Source organism: Panthera pardus, unplaced genomic scaffold (genome assembly GCF_024362965.1).
Source record: "Panthera pardus isolate Hobbes unplaced genomic scaffold, ASM2436296v1 HiC_scaffold_16, whole genome shotgun sequence".
Lineage (NCBI taxonomy): Eukaryota > Metazoa > Chordata > Mammalia > Carnivora > Felidae > Panthera > Panthera pardus.
This window is the reverse complement of record NW_026526721.1, coordinates 1012184-1033588: the sequence shown is the minus strand read 5'-3', so window position 1 is coordinate 1033588 and position 21405 is coordinate 1012184. Positions and strand designations below refer to the sequence as shown.

The following is a 21405-nucleotide window of genomic DNA, read 5'->3' as shown; positions in this document are numbered from 1 at the left end:
AAATGGTAGGTAAGTTTCATTTTTGTGGACAAATTTCTAAGGGTATCAATAAACATTAAAAGGCTAAAAGCAAGCTGTTATGAATGTTTTCCACAGATATTACAGACACAGCTGTATTACATTGTTCTGAAAACATATATAATCTATATTATTTATTTAAAAAGTATATAGGTAAATGTTACAATGAGAAATTTCTAGAAGAAAATACAGTTTACTGCTATTGGTGTTTTTGGGTGGGAGTTGGAGATGCTTTTATTTATTTTATTTATATTTATTTATTTATTTATTTATTTATTTATTTATAATAGGAAATTTATTGTCAAATTGGTTTCCATACGACACCCAGTGCTCATTCCAACAGGTGCCCTCCTCAATGCCCATCACCCACTTTCCCCTCCCTCCCACCTCCCATCAACCCTCAGTTTATTTTCAGTCTTTAAGAGTCTCTTATGGTTTGCTTCCTTCCCTCTCTGTAACTTTTTTCCCCCTTCCATTCCCCCATGGTCTTCTGTTAAGTTTCTCAGGATCCACATAAGAGTGAAAACATACGGTATCTGTCTTTCTCTGTATGACTTATTTCACTTAGCATACCACTCTCCACTTCCATCCACGTTGCTACAAAAGGCCATATTCCATTCTTTCTCATTGCCACGTAGTATTCCATTGTGTATATAGACCACAATTTCTTTATCCCTTCATCAGTTGATGGACGTTTAGGCTCTTTCCATAATTTGGCTGTTGTTGAAAGTGCTGCTATAAACATTGGGGTACAAGTGCATCAGCACTCCTGTATCCCTTGGGTAAATTCCTAGCAGTGCTATTGCTGGGTCATAGGGTAGATCTATTTTTAATTTTTTGAGGAACCTCCACACTTTTCCAGAGAGGCTGCAACAGTTGGCATTCCCACCAACAGTGCAGGAGGGTTCCCATTTCTCCACATTCTCTCCAGCATCTATAGTCTCCTGATTTGTTCGTTTTAGCTACTCTGACTGGCTTGAGGTGGTATCTCAGTGTGGTTTTGATTTGTATTTCCCTGATGAGGAGCGACATTGAGCATCTTTTCATGTGCCTGTTGGCCATCTGGATGTCTTCTTTAGAGAAGTGTCTATTCATGTCTTCTGCCCTTTTCTTCACTGGATTATTTGTTTTTTGGGTGTGGAGTTTGGTGAGTTCTTTATATATTTTCGATAGTAGCCCTTTCACAATTGCACCGAGAATCATAAAATACCTAGGAATAAACCTAACCAAAGATGTAAAAGATCTGTATGCTGAACACTATAGAAAGCTTATGAAGGAAATTGAAGAGGATACAAAGAAATGGAAAAACATTCCATGCTCATGGATTGGAAGAATAAATATTGTTAAAATGTCAATACTACCCAAAGCAATCTACACATTCAATGCAATCCCAATCAAAATTGCACCAGCATTCTTCTCAAAGCTAGAACAAGCAATCCTAAAATTTGTATGGAACCACAAAGACCCCAAATAGCCAAAGTAATATTGAAGAAGAAGACCAAAGCGGGAGGCATCACAATCCCAGACTTTAGCCTCTACTACAAAGCTGTAATCATCAAAACAGCATGGTATTGGCACAAAAACAGACACATAGACCAATGGAATAGAATAGAGGCTCCAGAATTAGACCCACAAAAGTATGGCCAACTAATCTTTGACAAAGCAGGAAAGAATATCCAATGAAAAAAAGACAGTCTCTTTAACAAATGGTGCTGGGAGAACTGGACATCAACATGCTGAATGAAACTAGACCACTTTCTTACACCATTCACAAAAATAAACTCAAAATAGATGAAGGACCTGAATGTGAGACAGGAAACCATCAAAACCCTAGAGGAGAAAGCAGGAAAAAAACCTCTCTGACCTCAGCTGCAGCAATTTCTTACTTGACACATCTCCAAAGACAAGGGAATTAAAAGCAAAAATGAACTGTTGGGACCTCATCAAGATAAAAAGCTTCTGCACTGCAAAGGAAACAGTCAACAAAACTAAAAGGCAGCCGGCGGAATGGGAAAAGGTATTTGCAAATGACATATTGGAGGTGCTTTTAAATACATTTCTTGCACCTTTCTGCACTTTCCAAACTTTCTGCACAAGAAGCAGCCACATGTCGTCCTATCACGGGATGCATACTTGCTGTCGGGAAGAGCAGAGTCTGTGCGCTTGGCCGGTGTCTGTGCTGGGCTTGTCCTTGCACGGCAGCATCTCTCATTGAGGGTCCCAGGACAGGGGTGTGCAGAGCTCACTCTCTATCACGGATTGCAACTCTTGTGGTTGGGAGTTGTCTAGAAAGTCTACTGGATGTATTATAGGCGATTTCAGCGTCTGGTGAGAGCCCAGACAGATTTCCCGCTTCCGATTCTGGTAATGAGAGCCACCCAATCAGAAAGCCAAGGAAGTAAAAGTAACAGTTTATAATTTTAATTGAATAACCCCATATACTAACTGAGATTGAAACAAAAATCCTTTTATATATTATTGCAAGTTCATAGTGAACAGAGTTCATCGACATAATTTGAAACGATTGAAACATGTGTGTGCATATCGGTATTTGCACCCACGGAGTATGATCTATTGAATGGGAAAATGAAACAAAAACTACCCCCTCCCCAGGCAGGGGTGGGTGCTGGGAGACAAGTCTGAACTTCTAAGAGGTGGAAGCTCGTAGTCTTGGTGTGCGGCAGGATGAAAGGGCCTGCCGTCCCAGGCCAGGGGGCGAGGCAGGCCCACCATACAGGGGCTCTTGGGGTCTCTGCTCCTCGGCCTTACTGACCACATCACCACTGCGTGTTGACCCCCAGATGCTATTTTTTGAGGTGGAGGAGTAAAGAAGTTCAACGCCCTGGCTACCTCCTTCTCTTCTCTGCTGAGACCATCACCAAGAGTATAATTACTTAGAAAGGCTAATTGCATTGGTGGATTCTGTGATGGGCATGAAGCTGAATCATCCTTGCCCGTCCTCCCCCCTACAGAAACTCTTTTAAACCCTCGTTAGCCCTGGTTCTTGTCGGCACTGCACAACTTGGAGTTCCTTCTGCTGTGGGGGCTGGGTTCATGCGATACTCTCCCCGCCCAGATCTGGAGCGATTTGGAGTCAAGGTTGCCCTCCTCCCGAAGTTGGATCTTTGCTATGGCCCATTATGGGCGTTTGCTCTTCTTCCTTTATTGAGGTCCGTCAGCGTGTGAGCTCCCGTTTGGCAAATGTGGAACCTATGAGTGGCTTTCTGGGAGCTGCATTTCCAAGTGCATCCTGCTGCACACCCACCAGCATTGTCCCAGGTCACCGTTCAGTGGCCTTTGGAAGTGGTGGCTCAAACATTCCCCATGGTGGTCCACGGCCCCTGCCCGTGCTCTGCTGGTCTCTGCTCACCCATCCTCTTCCGATGGGGGTGCCTCCCTGTCAGAAGGAGTGGCTCTACGGGGAGCCCGTGGGGTCCCGGTGAGGTGGGACAGCAAGAAATCTCCCTGCCTTCCTGGCCATGGGCTGGGCCATTCCGTCACATGAATATTAAAACTCTGGTGTAAAATGGCAGCGGTGTCCATGTGAAGGTGAAGATGACTGAGGGTTTCAGACAAGTGGATATGTGTGGGTGGCTGTGGGAGAGGGAACAGGCAAACGGCAGGGGTCCTCGGGTTGGGACGGGGGCCTCAGTGGGATCCAGAGCATCCTCCCGCCTGGAGTTGTCTGCCGGGTGTGCTCAGGCTGGCACGTGGAGGCAGCTTGGGTCTGAGGAGGCTGTGGGAGAGCCACCTTTAGGAAGGGAGGGCTTTCGTTCTTGGTAGATGTTCTGGTTGGAATGCTAAGACTCTGTGAAACTCCTCTGCACCTAACAGTAGGAACATTAGAAATAGTGGCTCAAAGAAGAACATTACTAATATTTGTATCTATGGCCGAATCCACAAAAGGAGTAAAATTTTGCCTCCTTTCTAGTCAGTGCTTTTAAAATGTGTTTCTAATGCCAAAATTCTGGCGTGGCTGCGTGAGGCTGCATGTGCGATGCCGGCTGTCCTGTGTAGACCAGGGATGCTGGAGAGGGCCCGCTCTCTGCGCTGTGGCTCATGTGGCCCAGGCGTGGTCAGCGGGGGCCACGCACGTGAGTGTTGCCGTGCCCTGAACTCTGAACGAGGGCTGACGTCTGGTCAGACACACTCTGACTGTGGTTTTTCCTGAGTCACTGAATCGCAGGCCTCTCAATTGCAGTCGACAAGACAAAAATGTCTTCCCTCTTTTTTTCTCGCTATCCGGTGAGTTTTATTTTATTCTGTGCTTTTTCATGTAGAGGAACGCACGTCCTGGGCCTCCCGGCACACTTAGAGTTCTGCCTGTTGGCCTTCGGAGTCTTGCCCTCAGGGAGGGGAGTCCCGACCTACGGCAGGTCCCAGCACGGTGCAGCTGCCTGTCTGTCCTTATGTCACTTCACATGTGCACCCGTCTGTCCAACATGCACGGGGACCCTGCCTCCACGTGCTCTTCCTGTAACCTGGTTCCTGACACGACGGGGCTCTCTTCTAGTGGGGGTGAGGGACAAGAATCGAGAGAAATAAGTTAAAAATGCAGTGGTGCCTGCAGGTGGGTCAGAGCAGGAAGACCACGAAGGAGTGGGGGAGCGCCTGCCAGGTGGTCCAGGAGGCCTTTTAGAGGAGGCGGTGGTCAAGCCGGTGGCATGACTGAGCTCACGCTCAGTGAGTCACAGTGTGACTGCAGCAGGGGCCGGGTGGTGGGAGGGCAACGTGGGAGGGCAGCAGGGGCGCTGAGCAAGGGGTGGGTGAAGATGTGCTGGGGAGAATAGTGGCAGCTGTCGCCCCCCCCCCCCCCCACGCCCTGGAGATGAGTTGTTGCCACCCACCACCCCCGCCCCGGCCCCGAAGATGAGTTCGGGTGTTACTCCTCGCACAGTGGGGCCTCTGAAGCTCCCACTGGCTGAAGGCCTGCAGGGAAGGCAGGCTTGGTTGGGAGGCTGCAGCCTGCAGGAGGGCAGTTGGTGGGCCTGGGGGCTGTTGGGGGTAGGTCAGAGGCCGAGCTCAGCCAGAGCTGATGCACTTGCTGGAGAATGGATCAGGAGGCTGGTGCAGAGGACTGGAGTGAGCGCCTGAGGTGAGATGACCTTGGGATCGTCAGGGATCGGTCTTGGACTTAGAGCTAGACATCCTGGTTGCTTATTCAGGTGGGCAGTTGATGCAGGAGCCCAGGGGAGAGGGCAGGACAGGGAAATGGATTTAGGGAATCCAGTGGAGTGAGTGTGGTCAGTAGAGAAGAGCAGAGCTCCCCTGGGTCCAACCCCAGGAAGCCCGAAGCTGGGGCGCCTGGCGGGGTTGGTGCTCTGGCCCCAGGCCCTCCCTGTGTGCCCACCCTGCCCACCCCCAGTGCCCTGCAAGCTGCCAGGAGCATGTGACCCAGACCCGACTGCCTGTCCCTGCCCAGCAGGTGGTGCAACCATTTTTGACATTTAGGTCTCCCTCTTGGAAGTTTGTGTGTTTTCACTTTCTTCTCCCGTGGCATTCGGGATTTGGAGGGAAGTGTCTCCATGTGACCTGCGCACGCCACTCCTGTGCCAGGTGCTGGCCTGTCTGCATGGCACGCTCTCCCCTTCGCCTGCTGGACCATCTTTCCGTGTGCCGGATGTGCCATCCGTGTTTTCTTTGAAGTATTTGATCAGATAGGTAGGCCATTTGGAAATTATGTCGTTTGTTTTCTTGAGAGCTTGTTGGGACGTTCTAGCAGGGGAACGCAGCTACTCGTATACCCTTGACCGAAGAGCGATCCTCCTCTATCGGGGAAGGTGGTCCTCTTCGACCGAGCGCGCAGCTTCGGGAGGGACGCACTTGGAGCGGTGAGGGAGGAAGGGGGCCCCCGCCTAGCCAGCCAGATCAGCCGAATCGACCCTGGTGATCAGTGGGGTGACAGATGTTGCAGCCAGATCGCCCTCACGTCCTATGTTGTTTGTTTTCTTACTGAGTTTTGAGAATTGCATGTATTCTGGGTGCGGTCCTTTGTGGGGTACGTGTTCTGCAGGTACTTTCTCCCAGTCTATAGCTTCACTTTCATTTTTATAAGTGTCTTTTGAAGATCAAAATTTTTAATTTTGATGACATCCAGCTTATCCATTTTTTACTTTTATGCATCATGCCTTTTGTATCATACTTAAGAATTCTTTGTGAAACCAGGGGTCTGTAAGATTTTTTGCTATTCTTTCTTTCACAAGTTTTGTAGTTGTGATCTAGTTTAAATAATTTTATACAGAATGGGAAGAAAATGTCGAGGTCTTTTTTTTTTTTTTTTTTTGTATATGGTATCTAGTTGTTTTAGCATCTTTTGTTAAAAAGTTTTTCCTTTCCCCATTCAATCGCCTTGGAACCTTTGTCACAAATCAATTGGCCGTGTATGTGTGTGTGTGTTTTCAAGGGTACCTGGGATTTATTTTAATCAGGAATGGTAAGAAAGGCCGCCATGGAAATGACTGTCATGAGGAGGAAGTTTATACCCACAGGTCCCGAGAAACAGGAGGCAGGCTACTCAGGACCCACGAGGAGCCCCAGGGTCAGTGAGCAGGCAGAGGAGGTGAGGGGAAAATGGGCAGGAGTTTTATTATGGTTTCCGTGGGAGGGCCAGGTGAGGCGGGGTCAGCCTTCAGAAGTTTGGCTGGCTCGAGTCATTTCAGCAGGCCCTAGGGCATAGGGGCCGTCCCTGGTTGTGTGGTCCCTGGCCCCAGGGTATAGCTTTAGAATAAATCTTGAAATAAGGCAGTATATTTCCATACACATTTTAGAAGCCACTTAGCCTATTCTGATTTTAATTGAGATTGTGTTGATGGTAGATCACCGTTGTGCGATTGAGATCTGGTTGGATAGATGTACTAAGAGGGGACATCCCGAGCTTTGTTTCTGATCTGGGGGGTATCCTGCCCCCTTTCACCCTAACGTGTGATGCCAGCTGCGTAGTGTGACTGCAGCTCCTCCATCAGGTGCACGAAGTGCTCTTCCAGTCTAGGTTTGCTGAGAATTCTTTTCATGAGTGATCATGAATTTTGCCAGATGCTTTTTCTGCATCTATTGAGACAATCACGTAGTTTTCCTTTTTATGCCTGTTTCTATAGTCCATCCATATAAACCAAAATCTGTGAAACTGACTTTTAAAAACATATTAAACCAATTGCGTTTCTGGGTTGAAATCCGTTTTGCTAGATTATGTGATTTGATATGCTAAAATTTAAGAATTTTTGCAACTATATTTATGAGAAATATTTTGTGTTTACTTCTAGTGTATTTTTCTGGTTTTGGTATCAAGTTAATACTTGCCTCATTGAATGAGTTGGGAAGTGTTCTCTTACATTCACCCTTCAGGATGAGTTAGTAAGGAATTTGTATTATTTCTTCCTCGAATACTTGGTAGAATTCACCATGGAAGCCATCTGGATGGGCTCATTTTTTGGTTGAAGGTCTTTTAACTTGAATTCAATTTCTTGGATACATGTAGGTTATCTATTACCTTCTCGAGTGAGGTTGGATAGCTTGATTCTTCTAAGAATTTGTTCCATCTATATTATTAAATTTATTGCCATGCAATAGATCCTAACATTCCCTTCTTATATTCTGTGTTTTTTTTTACTTATTGGCGTGAAATTCACATAACATGCAATTAATCATTTTAAAGTGTACAATTCAGTGCATTCACAGTGTTGTGCAACTACCACCCAGTTTCAGACTTTTTCAAAACTTTTTTCTCATCCCTAAGAAATGTTCCACACTGATTAAGTCATCACTTCCCATTTCCTCTCTCCCCATCCATGAATCTGCTCTCTATCTCTATGGATTTACCTGCTCTGGGTATTTCATATAAACGGAATCATACAATATACGACCATTTCTTTCATTTAGCATAATGTTTTCAAGGTTCATCTGAGTTGTAGTGTGTATCATTACTTCATGTTTTTCAATGGCTGTCGAATACCCTGTTGTATGGATATGTTACAGTTTGCTAATCAGTTCATCCATTGATGGATGCTTGATTGTTTCATATTTTGTGTCCTTCCTTCAGGGATCACTGTCCCGTGCTGCCTGTTGTCTCATGTCTCAAAACCCACAGACGCTTTGTCTCATGTCTTTTGTCTGTGTTTTCGTTGTCTGGCTGGAGAGTCGATTTGGTCTGTCTTCTTCTGCCTGGGCTGGAAGTGGACGCCCTCTGTCTGTCTGGGGTCTGTAATGTTCTCCGGTCTTTAGTCACCCCTGCGTGGGCCTCGGGCTGCCCGTAAGAGCCTCTGGCGGAGCCACTTACCTCCACACTACGTCTTCGCACGGGCAGGGCGCCTTGTCCTGTCGTCCTGGTGAAGTGCTCTTCGGACTTGGAGCTGAGACTACATGTGGTCCCGCCTGGGGTTCCCGCCTACACCCCACCACGGTCCTCTCCTTACCCCTCATGGGTCCAAGGGATTGAGAATCTACACTTTCTATCAGCTTTACGACCATGGGTCAGGGGTTGGGGTCTAGGGCTCTGAGCATTTATCGGTATCTTAAGTTCCAAACTCAGTTTAGAATCTAACCTCTTTTCTGGAATTTTTTTCTCCGGGAAACTGCCTTTGACTTCCTAAATAACTGATTTATGAGTACATTCTTTTAATAAGTTCCTTTGGTTTGGTAAAATTTGGCATCTAAGGTGATAGATTATTCTTTGGGTTATTTTCTGTCTCTGATTTCCAATTATAATAATTTTTTTAACCCGCTTACAGGGCTGTCTACACAGAGAGATCCTCACATGGTTCCATGTAAGTAGTGCTTCTTACAGTGCCTTTACCAGGTCATGTCTTTAAACTCAGTGATTCTTGCTACGTCAGTTGATTTTTAAAGTCTCGCCTGCCTATGAAGCCATGTGTCTTGCTGTCCTTCCTTGTGGCCAGGTTTCCTGTCGCACAGGGGACCTGTGACAGGTCAAAGTACACCAACAGCGTCAGCGATTTGCGTGATTTCTTTCTGGCTTTTGTAGAACCAAGATTTTAAAAGAAGCCGTTTTCTCCTTTTCTGTTAAACCCCTTTCACCAAGTTAACCTGACTAAACTGTCCAGCAGGGGGCCTGAGGGCCGGTGGTGAGTGTGCGGTGCGGGTCACATGCCTTGGTCCCACGCTCCACCAGTGCGGCCCAGCCGGGCAGGGACAAGTGTGTGCGGTGGCCACGGTGGTGTGTCCAGGCTGTGCGGGCATCTCTTTGTGGCCTTGACTCCAGTTTTGCAAAACTTACCTTGAAATGATTCCTTTCAAATCCTTAAGATGTCTTTTTCTAAAGCTTATAAATGTTGTTCTCTATTAGTTTTCAGCAGGGAATTTGGTTTTTAGCAGTCTCGAATGGAATCCTAATGTCATGACAGTAGCTAATATTTATGAAGTGCTTGGTTTGTGCCACTTTGCTGATTTGGATTCTTCCCGTCTAATGCCTCACTCCATCCTCACAGTGCCCTGTGGAGTAGTGCCCTCTGCTCACTTTCCAGGACCCAGCGATGTGACGCCACTGTGTTGTCGGTGGTGAGACCAAGATTTGACCCTAGGCCGCTGACCTCATGAGCCTGAGTCCCTGCACGATGGTAGGATGAGCAGGAGGTGACTTGCTGATGTGATGCGGGCTCTGAGTTCAATGTCTGCCCTTTCTGGTGGTCTTGATGGCAGACCCAAGTAGCCACCCTGGAGTCCTGCGCTCAGCCGGTCAGAGAGCCAGACAGGCATAGCCCGCCGAGCTTACAGAGCCCGTGGCCTGCAGCAGGGACCGTGATTCATCAACAGCCCCCCCCAGGAGAGATGGTGGTGGTGGTGATAGAGCCAGTGGAGGTGGTGGTGGTGATGACGGCGGTGGTGGGGAGGAGTCAGGAAGCACACGTGCATAGGTATCTAGGGCTAGAGGGTAACCAGAGTCCTAACTGATGTTAGAAGAGGAAAGTCCTTAATTAACAAATTGCTTGAACAAAGACCTTGTTTGCTCTTTCATTCATTCAGCAAATATTTGCAAAATGTGCCAGGCGCTCTTCTGAAATCCCAGCTTCCTTTAGCTCATATCTACGTGGGGCTTACAAAAAGAAACAGGAAGTAAACACGCCACAGTGTGTCAGGTGGTGACATCTGCTGTGGAGGGACGTGAGGAGGGGCGGGAGCGTTTGGATAGGCCCACCTGGCAAGGGGCATCTGGGCAGAGCCTCGAAGGAGGGGCAGGAGTCAGCACCGCGGGTGCCGGAGCACGGAGGGCTCCGGGCCAAGGCGAGGGACGCGCTGGGGGCGCTCGTGGAGCGTCGGGGAGGCCGGCGAGGCTGGAACAGAGTGAGCGAGGGGGCAGGAGACGAGGTCAGAGAGCAACAGGGTGCACCTCAGGGGCCTGGTGGGTCACCTGGAGGCCAGTTGTCACTCTGCAGGGTGTAGGGGCTGGGGGTCAGGTAGTCTTTTTTTCTTTGGGTGTTGGATTGGTGAACTAACGCCATTTTACCACTTTCTTTTTAGAGGGCGTCCAAATCCCTACTGGCTTGGGACCATCTTTATAATTGTGCAAATCTGGATCTAATTTTCACAGACATCCCCAAGGGAAGGGCCGCTGGAATTCAGGCATATAAACAACGCCTTGTATGCGCCGGGACTGTTTTGCCTAGATTTGGTGTCCAAATTTGTCCTCCTGGCAAATGGGGAACCTGGCCTGCAGTTCTGGAAATAAACCAGCGGGCCGGGGTGGGGCGGGCTGGCCCAGAGTTACCCACCCCGTCTCGTGTGCACAGCTCTCGGGCTCCCCACTGGAGAAGGCCCGGGCAGCTGGGCTGAGAGGCCCAGACAAGCGGGGCAGCGGGGCCGTCAGGACTGGGATTCCGGGGGTTCCCAGAGGCCTGCTTAAGTGAAGGCAGTGAGGTTTCCACAGGGCACCCGTGGCCTCTCCCGCAGGTGCGGAGGGAGCCGTTGGGCGCACTGAGCTGGTTGGAGCAGAAACGGCTCTGACTCCAGGGGCGATCCTGGCCGGGTCCTGCGGCGCCTTCCCGCGGGGTTCCCGGGTGGTGTGACGAGCCAGAACAGAGCTCCTCTGCAGTGGACGTTTCCCAGGGGAGGTGGCAGCTTTGGAAGGACTTGGTTTTCCATTTGCACGTCTCTGAGAACTTTCCACACTTCCTTAGAGTGAGGGGAAGGGCAGTCTTCACAGCGAAGCCGCTTCTGTGTGATGCCTGGGCTTTGCCGCGGCCGGGATCCCTGAAATCCCACTTTGTTTTGCAGAGGGGACAGAGTTCCCACAGCCACTGAGTGACAGAGCCCACTCCCTGCCAACTCAGAACTGGGCACTTAAGGAAATTAAGAAGCAATGAGAACAAAACAGTTGAAATTTTTATTTACTTTGAGGTCTTTTATTTTCTGTTATACCGACTTGGTTATTTGATTTATATAGGTTTTTCTTCTGTCCTGCCTTAAGATAACAATTCTCGCTATAGAATGAGAGGATTTGGCAAATGTGAGAAAGAACTGGAAGGCTTACCTGCAGTGAGTACAGACGGGAGGACTGCAGATGAGCCCCCGACCGGGACGCCTCCGTCAGGGGCCTCCTGCCCCGCCACGTCCTTCTTGGTGACCCTTGTCATCACCCCACAGACACCACTGCTTCCTTCCTGTCTCGGGTGTGCTGCGGGGAGGGGACGTAGCTCTGTGCGCTGGCCGAGGGACTCGGGTGGCCTCCACGCCCTCGTGTCTCTTGTGTCGGAGGCAGCTCTTGTGCATCTGGCCTTTCTTCTCAGCTTCCTCATTTCATCAGATTTCAGTCTCGGCTGATGGCCGGGCCTCACAGTTCGAGAAAACAGGTGCTTTGCTTTCCCTCCCGAAGCTGCAGTCCCGCCGTCCTGCCCTCCGCCTGGTCTCCCTGCCCTCTGGCTGCTCAGGGCTCTGCTCCTGCCTCAGTTAGGCCGCCTGTCTCCTGGGTCTCAGGTCCTTGTCCCTGGCAGCCACGTCCAGTAGCATCAACATGACTCGGTAACTCTCATCTTAAAATAAAAAAAAAACCTCCTCCCTTGATTTTCAGCCAAAACGGCAGATTGAATTCACAGTGACCTCTGCTGCTTCTTAAGAACCACTAAAGTGACAGGTAAGATATTTTTAAAAGGAAGAGGCCACCAAGAGATTGAGAGGAGATGACAGAATTGGGGAACTTAGACAGCAGATGGACAAACAGAGGGACATAGCAGATCTGAAAACAGAAAGCTCGGGGGTGATCACACTTGTGCTGGGGGGCCCGGCGGGGAGATGGATTGCATGGCAGACAGCCCCCCCCCGAGTCTCAAGAATGACATTGCCATGTACCTCTGAAAATGAGGAGGGCAGTAAAGATGGGGCTGAAATAGGAAATTGGTGGAAAGCCGGTTTAGGAAGCAAGCCAAGCCAGGCCGGTTCTCAGCCCTCCTCCCCCACCCTGACTCGTAGTCCCCTGGAGGGCGAACTGGGAGCCTGAGGGCGATGGAGGGGGCTGGTCCGCAGGGACGTGGGGCTGCGCTCCAGTGGGTCAGGGAGCACCGTGAGCCCAGCCTCCACCTTGCCGGCCCCTGGAACACCGAGAACCTGGGATGGCTTTGGGATGCTGGCGAGTGGAGCAGCCGCTCCGACGGTGGAGCAAGAAGCGAGTGGCTTGCTTGGAGGTGGTCTCCGGCTGTGCTGGAGTGATCAGGAGGGGCTCATCCCCGGCTGAGCGGGTGGAGGCAGACCAGCAATGCAGACACGGAAAACTAAGCCAGCGAACGAGGCCCTCAGTCGCTCCAGGAAGCACACGCCTCATGCAGAGGTCTGAGGGGTACAGGAGGCTCTGGAGCCTCCTGGGGTGGAGGGGGCAGAGGGCCAGGGAGGGGGATTGTCGAGTTTCCCAGTAGGAAGTTAGTAGAGGGCACGGAGGAGTAATGATCTGATGGTGGAGATAAATACCAGAGAGGGTAAGAACCCAGAAAGATTGCCCCCAGGGCCCGGGGCACAGGGACGGGAAGGGCCCTGTGCTCGCCGTCAGCTTGCTCCCCGTCAGCTTTGTGGATTCTGTGGTTTTTAAAACTCTGTACATTTATAATGTGGCGCAAAGTAAAAATGAAACGGTTACATAGCAAATACCGTTATAAAAGCGTTACGAAGGCTGCCCCCCTCCCGTCTCTGCTCCTGCCAGCGCCCAGCTCCACTGCATGGCCATCTGGTCCTCCCCAGTGGGGCTTCATCCTCACCACCTGGCCAGCGTTCATGGCCTCTGCCTCCCCGAATCCGGTAAAAATGTTTCTCCTTGGGAGCTGGAGCTCTGCAGCTCTAGACCTGTAGAGTGGCCCCTCCCGGTGGTGTGTCCTTTCTCAGGCTCCCCCGGCCCCCACTGTCCTGGTCCCGCATGCTAGTCGAGTGTCGTCTCCTCTGTGTGCGAGCCCCTCTGTCACCTCCCTGTCCCCGTGCTCCGAGAGGGCCCTGCTGATGGTCGGTGCCCAGGGGCTCCTGGGGACGAGACACTGCTGCAGACATTTGGTCCCTTTCATGCTGAACTTTGCCTCGGGGATTAAGATACACACACACTTCTGGGCCCTGCTTTTATTTTTTATCTTTATTATTTTTTTTCCCCGGGCCCCGCTTTTAAACTGAATGCCATCCTGCACGTTGTTCCGTGTAACCAAGTTTAAGAACATTTAAAAAAAAAATTTTTAATGTTTGTTTTTATTTTTGAGAGAGACAGAGACAGAGCACAAGTGAGGGCAGGGCAGAGAGCGAGGGAAACAGTCCGAAGCAGGCTCCGGGCTCTGAGCTGTCAGCACAGAGCCCAATGCAGGGCTTGAACTCATGAACCGTGAGATCATGACCCGGGCGGAAGTCAGATGTTCAACCGACTGAGCCATCCAGGTACCCCTTAAGAACACTAGTTGTAAAAGTTTACATAGTTCCCACTCTGTGGATGTACAGGTAACCCTTTAACTCACAGGGGTTAAGGTTGCTGACCTCCCACGCAGTCGAAAATCCACACATAACTTTGACTCCTCCCGAACTTAACTGCTTACTGGTGACCGGAAGCCTTACTCATAACATCAACAGTCGATTAACACATATTTGTATGTTATATATGTTATGTACTGTATTCTTACAATAAAGTAAGCTAGAGAAAAGAAAATGTTACTAAGAAAATCGTAAGAGAAAATACATTTAGAGTACTATACGGTATTTATCAAAAAAATTCATGCACAGGTGGACCCGTGAGGTTCAAGCCTGTTCTTCAAGGAAAACGGTCTTCAAGGAAAGGGTCAAGTGTAGGTGTCAGTCATCCCCTTTTTGTTTAATACGGTTGGGTGTTCTTCACATCTGTCATGCTGTTGGTAGCAGTGGGGTGAGCACCCTTGTGCGTGAATCAGCTTTCCCTCTTCCTGAGGCAAGATTGCATTATCCGTCCACGTAGGATTCCTAGGTCACGGGAGAGATGCACTTCAAAAGAGGCATAATGTGTCATTGCCACTTGTGTCCTGCTGGCTGGGCCCCACCAGCACACCGTGTCCCCAAGAACACTGGAAGGGCGTGGTGCGATCTGACTCCGCTTCGCCACTGGCTGGTTTAGTCTTCCTTCTCCGTAAACGTCCTGCCTTAGTGAAGGCGCCAGCGGGTGTCTCCCCGGGTGGGTCATTTGCCTTTTACTTGGGCACTGGTGTTTGGGGCAGTTTGACATTTAGAAAACCCCTTCCTGGCCTTCAGTGTGTCCTTACATTTTGTTTTCTGTTTTTACTTTTTGCATTGACTTGTGTAATCCACTTGGGATTTAATTTGACGTATGTTATTAGGTGAAAGTGTAAGTTATTTTCTCTTACAAGTTTGAAAACACTGTTGAGAAATACTTCATTTTCCCAATGATTTGTGCTGCTACTTTTGTCCTAGAAGTATATCTCACATGCAGATATTGTATATATTCGTGTCTTTTTGCATTATCTAATTGATCTGTTAGTTCTCACGCTGGTACAACTGTTTTAATTATTCTAGTTTTATGGTATATTTATCCAATAACCCCATTATTAAAAAAATATTTTAGCTATTCTTGGCTACTCACTTGCTAGATGAACTTTAGAATGACTTTCAAGTTAAGAAATTAATCACATTAGGAGGCGCCTGGGTGGCTCAGTCAGTTAAGCGTCCAACTCTTGATTTCAGCTCAGGTCATGATCTCATGGCCTGTGAGTTCTAACCCCACGTCCGGCTCTGTGCTGACAACGCGGAGCCTGCTTAGGATCCTCTCTCTCACCCTCTGCCCCTCCCCGGCTTGCGCGCACGCTCTCTCTCTCTCTAAATAAATGCTTAAAAAATCATATTGGGATTTCTTTTCAAGTAGATCAAAGCTCTAATTTGAATTGAAAACAGTTGCTATTTACAGTATTCACTTCCTAATCTAGGAAGGCATTCTGTTTTTCCATGTGTTCCAAGTCTTCAGTTACTGTATGTAGCTTTCTTCCTGTAGATTTTCTCTTTTGAAATCTTTTCCAACTTATTTCTGTTATCTGGTTATTGTAATTGGGATTTTTCTCATTTCACCTCTCTGATATTGAATAGTGTATGGGGAAGCCCTCGATTCCAGTGTATTTGGACGTGGCCATGTGTCAAAGTGCTTTAGCTGCAATAGGTTTCTCAGCTGGGTTTGGACTTCTTCCTGACTTGGCCCGAAGGCTTTCCCTGCGAGGCGTGCTCGCTGTGGCTGTCTGGTCAGTGCTCTCTCTCTCTCGTGTTACAGAAGCTTGCTTCTGGTGCTCTTCTGCAAGTTGTTTTTCAGGATCAAAAGTGAAAGTTGCATTTTACTCCATGTGTTCGTTGCTGCTGTTAAGATAGTCTTGTGATTTTTCTCCTTCCATCTCTTAATGTAGAGAATTCCACAGATGAAATTCCAAGCGTTGGCTGTTGGAATAAATCCTGGTAGATCTTACTGATACTTTTTAATACTCTTCCAGTTGTAATACCCTCTCGGTATACCGATCATTCATAATTTGGTTCACAACCTAATTTCTCATTTTAATGCATGTTTTCTTTTTCTTTAGGTTTACACTGTTACCTTTCTAGTTTCTCAAATGCATCTTTTGTATATTTAACTTGTTTTCTAATGAATGCACTTTGGCTTTCAGAGTTCTTTCAAGATACTTTGAACTGCGCCCCACTGGTTTTGATATGACCTGTAATCATGCAGATGCCTGTCATTTCCAGGCTTCGTTCTGACATTTTGTAGGTGATTGATATTTCCCACCGTATGTTCTGTTGTTAACTTTCTACTTTGAACGCTTTACATTCAGAGAGTGCGGCCTCTCTGGATCCTTGAGGCCGGGCATGCGGGACGAGAGTCTGCGGGGCCGTGGTTGCCGTGTAGGAGCGGTGACCAGAGCTCGGCCGGGGCTAGTGGTCACGGGGCCAGCAACTCACGGGGGTGGGTTCTCTCACACAGAGCGGGAGGAAGAGCGACGCCGAGCGGCCGGGGAGATGGAAACCGGGTGTACGGTGAGAAGAGGGCCTACGGCGTGGGGGCAGAATAACTTCTGTGCGGGACCCGAGGGAGAAATGCCCCAGGGGCTTTTGGGATCCTTGCTCGGAGCTGAGGGGAGGTCGTGGGGCTGGGCCCTGGGCGACAGTTGTGCCCGCGGGGCTGGATGACCCACGGAGGTCAGGGTTGTCTCTCCGTGTAGCCAGGCTGGGGGGTGGGCTGGGCCCCCGGAAGCCCCCTGCCCCAGAGGATGTCCCGGCGGGGGCTCCAGGTGGCCTGCCATTCCGTGAGTGGTGTATCTCCTTCTGTCGGGAGGACCTCCGGCTGAAACGGATGCACGTGCGTCCGGTGTGTCCTCAGGGAGGGGCAAGGGCACGATGAAGCCCAGCAACTGAACTTGCTGGGTTGGAAGGCCAGGTCAGGCTGGCTTGTGTCCGGGAGTGGGACCTCGTACCCAGTGGTGCTAAGCAGGAGCCGGCCTACCTGCGGTGGGGTGTGGTGGCCTGGCGCCTGCCGCAGGGGAGGCTGGGCCAGGGGTGTCCCCTCAGACAGCCCTGTGCTCGGTCACAGTTGTGGTCACGCAGGAGAGAGACGGGATTTGGGGGAGCAGTCAGCTGTCAGCCACCGGCACAGATGAGGACTGAGATCCTGGGGTCACCTGTATCATTGATGGGGGGGTGGTCCTAGCAGAAGGGGGTACTTGCTTCAAAGGTGCCTGTGTAGCTGTGCGCCGTTAAGTCTAGGAGGGAGCTAGATTTGGGGGTGCTTCCCACACTCACAGAGAGGGAGCTGCCACAGGCCCGTCTCCCACACTAAGGTCCCAGTGTGTGCGGGGGTGGGGGGCAGGGAGGGGCGCCGTCTCGTGTGGGCCTCACGAGCAGAGGAGAGGGACATCGTGGAGGCGGTGGCCGCGTGGGGAAGGCTACCTCGCGTCCTCCCAGGGAGAGGTGGGCGAGGGTGAGTGATGGGCTGGTAGCTGCGGAGGCCTCCCGCCGGCCTTCCCTTTCTGCCCTTCACATAAGGGCACGGGACGCCTCACTGAAGGGCTCTCATGAGAATCTGCGCCACAATGATGCGTGAGCTGCCCCACCGGGCCCACAAAGACCTCGAGGCACCTGTTTCTTGCTTCTGCCTCCATCTGGCTTTCCTTTCTGATTTGGTCGAGTGGTTTTTGTTCTGTGTCTTTTTCCTCTCGTGTGGATGTAGGAGAGTGCTGTCCTCCTGGAGGCTCGGACGCGTTGCAGCCTGGCAGGAAGGGGCCGATTGCGTTTCACAAGATGACTCATTCATTCCTCCCTCTTTGCCACGTTGCCAGGCTGTCTGGCGGCCCCGCATGCAGAGACGGTGATGGATCTGGAGCGCTGTTATCACTGGTCCACGGTGACCAGGGATGGCGTGTGGGGGTGGCGGACCAGCCACCTCTAGGTATACGTTTAGACAAGCGGGAGTCAGCCTTTCTGGATGCTTCCTGAATAAACATTCCTCGCGTTCAGTACAGACACGGGGCCTTTACTGTCTTTCTTTAGGCACGATGGGCCAGGTGCGCCCAGGTGTGGTGAGCTGCGCTGCGCCTTCAGCTCGGGCTGAGGGCGGCCTGAGGTTTTCTCCCTGGGGGAATGTCGCGCCTGGTCCCAGGGGCCGAGGATGCTTCTACTTCTCGGGTTAAACAGATTCACTCTGCTTATTTCACGCCTCTGTGTTTTCTTTCCGAAACGCCGGCGGCTTTGCAGGTTACACCATTCGATTTAGTGCGCCCTTGCTGCTTGTATCGCGGAGGCCGCCGTGTCTTTGGATGTGAAGGGTGCCCAGCGGTACACTCCAGTGACAGCTGGAAAGGGGCTTTCCGTGTGGGCCGCTGCCTTTTCTGAGTGCTCCGGCTACTTCGCTCTCTCAGGGCAGAAGAAGGTGACCCTACGGTTTTGTTCTCCCCCTGACTGAGGAAATGGGTTTTTTCTTACACGCTTGTCTCCCGGCTGTGCTTCACAGCAAGCCGGTAGGAGCCTGCGTCTCACCAGCACTGCATCCCCCCGCCCCGTCTTTGCAGAGCCTGGGCCTCGGGCCAGATCTCGTGGGGCTGGCGGCAGCTGGAGAACAGCTGCCACCGGGGCACAGCTCCCAGCTCACCCCTGTGTCAGTTTGGCAGAGCAGGGGCGGAAGTCACGGGAGAACTTTCTGGCAGGAGGCCTCTGGGCCGGTGGAGTCAGGCCGGGGTCCAGAGGCTGCATTCTGTTTCCAGTTCCTCTCCCAAATCGCCCTGTGACCTTGGCTAGGTCACCGTCCCTGTCTGCACTGCTTCTCCATCCGTGAGACTGCATTTCCTCACCTGTTCCTGCCTGGTCTCGGAGCAGGAGCAGGGGCAGAGAGGTGGCAGGGATGGGAGGCTAAGGCTGGTTAAGTTTCTACCGGAGGGCGAGGCACGCTGCTGTCTTTCCAGGAATACGGGAGTGCACGAAAAGATGGCTTCCATAGTAATTGCTTTGTTCCAGGGGGAAGTCGGAAGGTCCTCATTCAGTCCCCGTAAAGCTCCAAGGTCTTCGATTATCCTATTTTATGAGCCAGGAATCTCTAGTCAGCTCCAGAGCACAGGGTCAAGTCTAGAGTTCCTGTTCCAGAACCTTCTCCTAACCCCTTCACTTCATTGCTGTTCAGTTGTGAAAACTTCAGATTTCAAGTACTCATGGCCAAATCGCTTTCAGGAAATTGGACTGTTTTGGCGTAGCCACGGTAACACTGCTTCGTCACCAAATGTGGTTTCCTTTTTCCAGGTGGAGGAGGGAGGAAAGTACAGTAAGGTTAGGGCGACGTGTCCGTGGATTTGGTGGGGCAGAAAAGCAAAGTCGCTGGGTATTGGACAGCTTCAAGTGAGAGGGAGGGAGCGGGACTCTGAAAGCCGGTGTAGGAGAGAGCCGTCTGTTGCCGCCGGGGACGATCGGGTGTGCTGCGGTTGAGAAGGAGCTGGCAAAGAGGCAGGTGTGGAGACTGAAGACTGCCTAGGCCCTGGAGTCCTCCCCAGAGCTTGTGCGCAGAGGAGGGGAGAGGCCCGGTGCTAACGCCAGGAACTTCGCTCCCGGCTCACACACTCCACCTGTCCGTGCCCCAGCGACGTCTTCCCCGGTCTTCCACGGTGTTCTCCCCGGTGCAGGTGCCAGACCCAGTCTGTGGCAGGCTTGCACTTGTTGCTGTGAGTCCCTGGTCTCTAACCGGTACATTTGTGCAACCTTCCCATCAGTTTTGTGGCATTGACGTGGTGAAGAGCACGGCCCCTTTCAGAAAATAGTTTCTTCCTTGTGGGTTTTTCTGCTAATGGGTCCCCACCGTGAGAGTCCCTTGTGAGCTGGGCCGTGCTTCTCAGGGCCTCGCGTCTGGATGGACAGTCCCTTTTGGGGACTGTTTGCTCAGTCACACCCTTGCCCCTCCGGCCCAGGACCCTTCCTTCCTTCCCCCCTGCAAAGAAGAAGCAATCTGAGGGAAGGCATTTTATTTTAAGACCAGACAGCACACTGTCCGTCGGGAAAATTTCTCCTGGATTTGGTGTCCACTGATGGCTTGTGCCTACACCTGTCTTCACTGTGGTGGTTGCAAAGTGACGTCTGTCCTCTGTGGCACTCCCCACGCATGCCTGTCAGCTCCGGGCTAGCTGCTGTGGGTGCGTCCCTTCCTCCCTTCTGTTCACTTACCTGTTTACTGTCAGTTCCGCGTGATGGATTTTAGTTCTTTATTTCACTGATGAGGTTTTGGGGTGATGGTGGGGTGGTCCGGAGCTGATGGCCAGGAAAGAATTCTTGAAGACATCTTTGGCGCAAAAAGGTGATTTTTAAAGCAGCGGGACAGGACCCGTGGGCAGGAAGAGCTGCCCTGGGGTTATGAACGGTGGCTCATCATATACTATGAAGTTGGGGGGGGGCGGGGTAGAGTCAAATGGGAGGCCTCCAGAGGGACTTTGATATACTGAAGACCACTCCTAAGATACCTGAGGCCTCGCCATTGTCAGCTAAGGTTGTTTTTCCCTCTAGCAAAGCATTAACATGAAGACAGTAGGGAGTTCCTGGGGAAACATTTTATGCTGCGGGCCTCAAGTGTCTGTCATGGGCTGCAGGTTATAAGCAAATTTAATTTTCTGCCATTTCCTTCTTGCCTTTGTTCCCCACATCACTGTGGAGGGGTGATGCTGGGGCTACAGGTTTCTGGAGATTAGGCTGTTGATAAGATTGCCTTTTTCTCGCAATTTGCTAAGACCTTGGTAAACTGTTGGAGACTCCTGTCCTGCATGACTGGGATCTCTATCAGCTAACCATTGGTTTTCCCCTTTCCTTTGCCCTTGGGCAGCTGGGAGAGCCTGAGGAGTGTCACACGTATCCCACCAGAGCCTGAGGAGTGTCACACGTATCCCGCCAGGGGTGGGTGGGGGCCCGGTGCCTAGCTTGCACTTGGTCCTCAGCCCGCCCCACGCTCCCTCATCATCATCTATGCACTGTTCTAGTTTATAATTCTCCGCAGTTCTCAGTTGATTTGGGGACTCGCGTTATCCCCAGCCAGGCCGCTGCCGGTCCCTGTGGGGTGCCCCTATCATTTCCCTTCCTGTCTCAGTCCTGCCCTAGTCTGTCTGCTCTGGCTGATATAACGAAGACCATTGACTGGTGGCTTATCCACAGCAGAAATCTGTCTCTCCCATTCTTGAGTGCCAGCACTGTAGGGCTCCGGTGAAGGCCGACTTTAGGGTCACTGATGGCTCCTTTCCTCTGTGTCTTCACAGGGCCAGAGGGGCAGGGGAACTCTCTGGGGTTGTCTGAGCAAGGCCTAACCACCTCCCAAGGCCCCACCTTGAAGGATACGATTTTGGGAGGACACAGACATTCAGTTCGTAACACCCATCTTTCCTCCTTCCCTCCCTTTTCTTTCCTCTCCCCTGTTTTTTAAATTAAAAAAATTAAAAAAAAATTTTAACA

General features: G+C 50.8%; 1 protein-coding gene across 17 annotated transcripts in view; it reads left to right on the top strand.

Annotated features, from left to right (window-relative positions):
* PCBP3 (poly(rC) binding protein 3) overlaps window positions 1–21405 on the top strand; it is a 273850-nt gene that overhangs the window by 76276 nt on the left and 176169 nt on the right. For 15 of the 17 annotated variants that reach the window (XM_053902949.1, XM_053902948.1, XM_053902941.1 and 12 more), the window contains one exon: window positions 8742–8777. The exons of the other annotated variants lie outside the window; for them this stretch is intronic. The gene's annotated coding sequence lies outside the window, so the exon portion shown is untranslated. The remainder of the gene's footprint in view (window positions 1–8741; window positions 8778–21405) is intronic. 17 annotated transcript variants of the gene reach the window in all.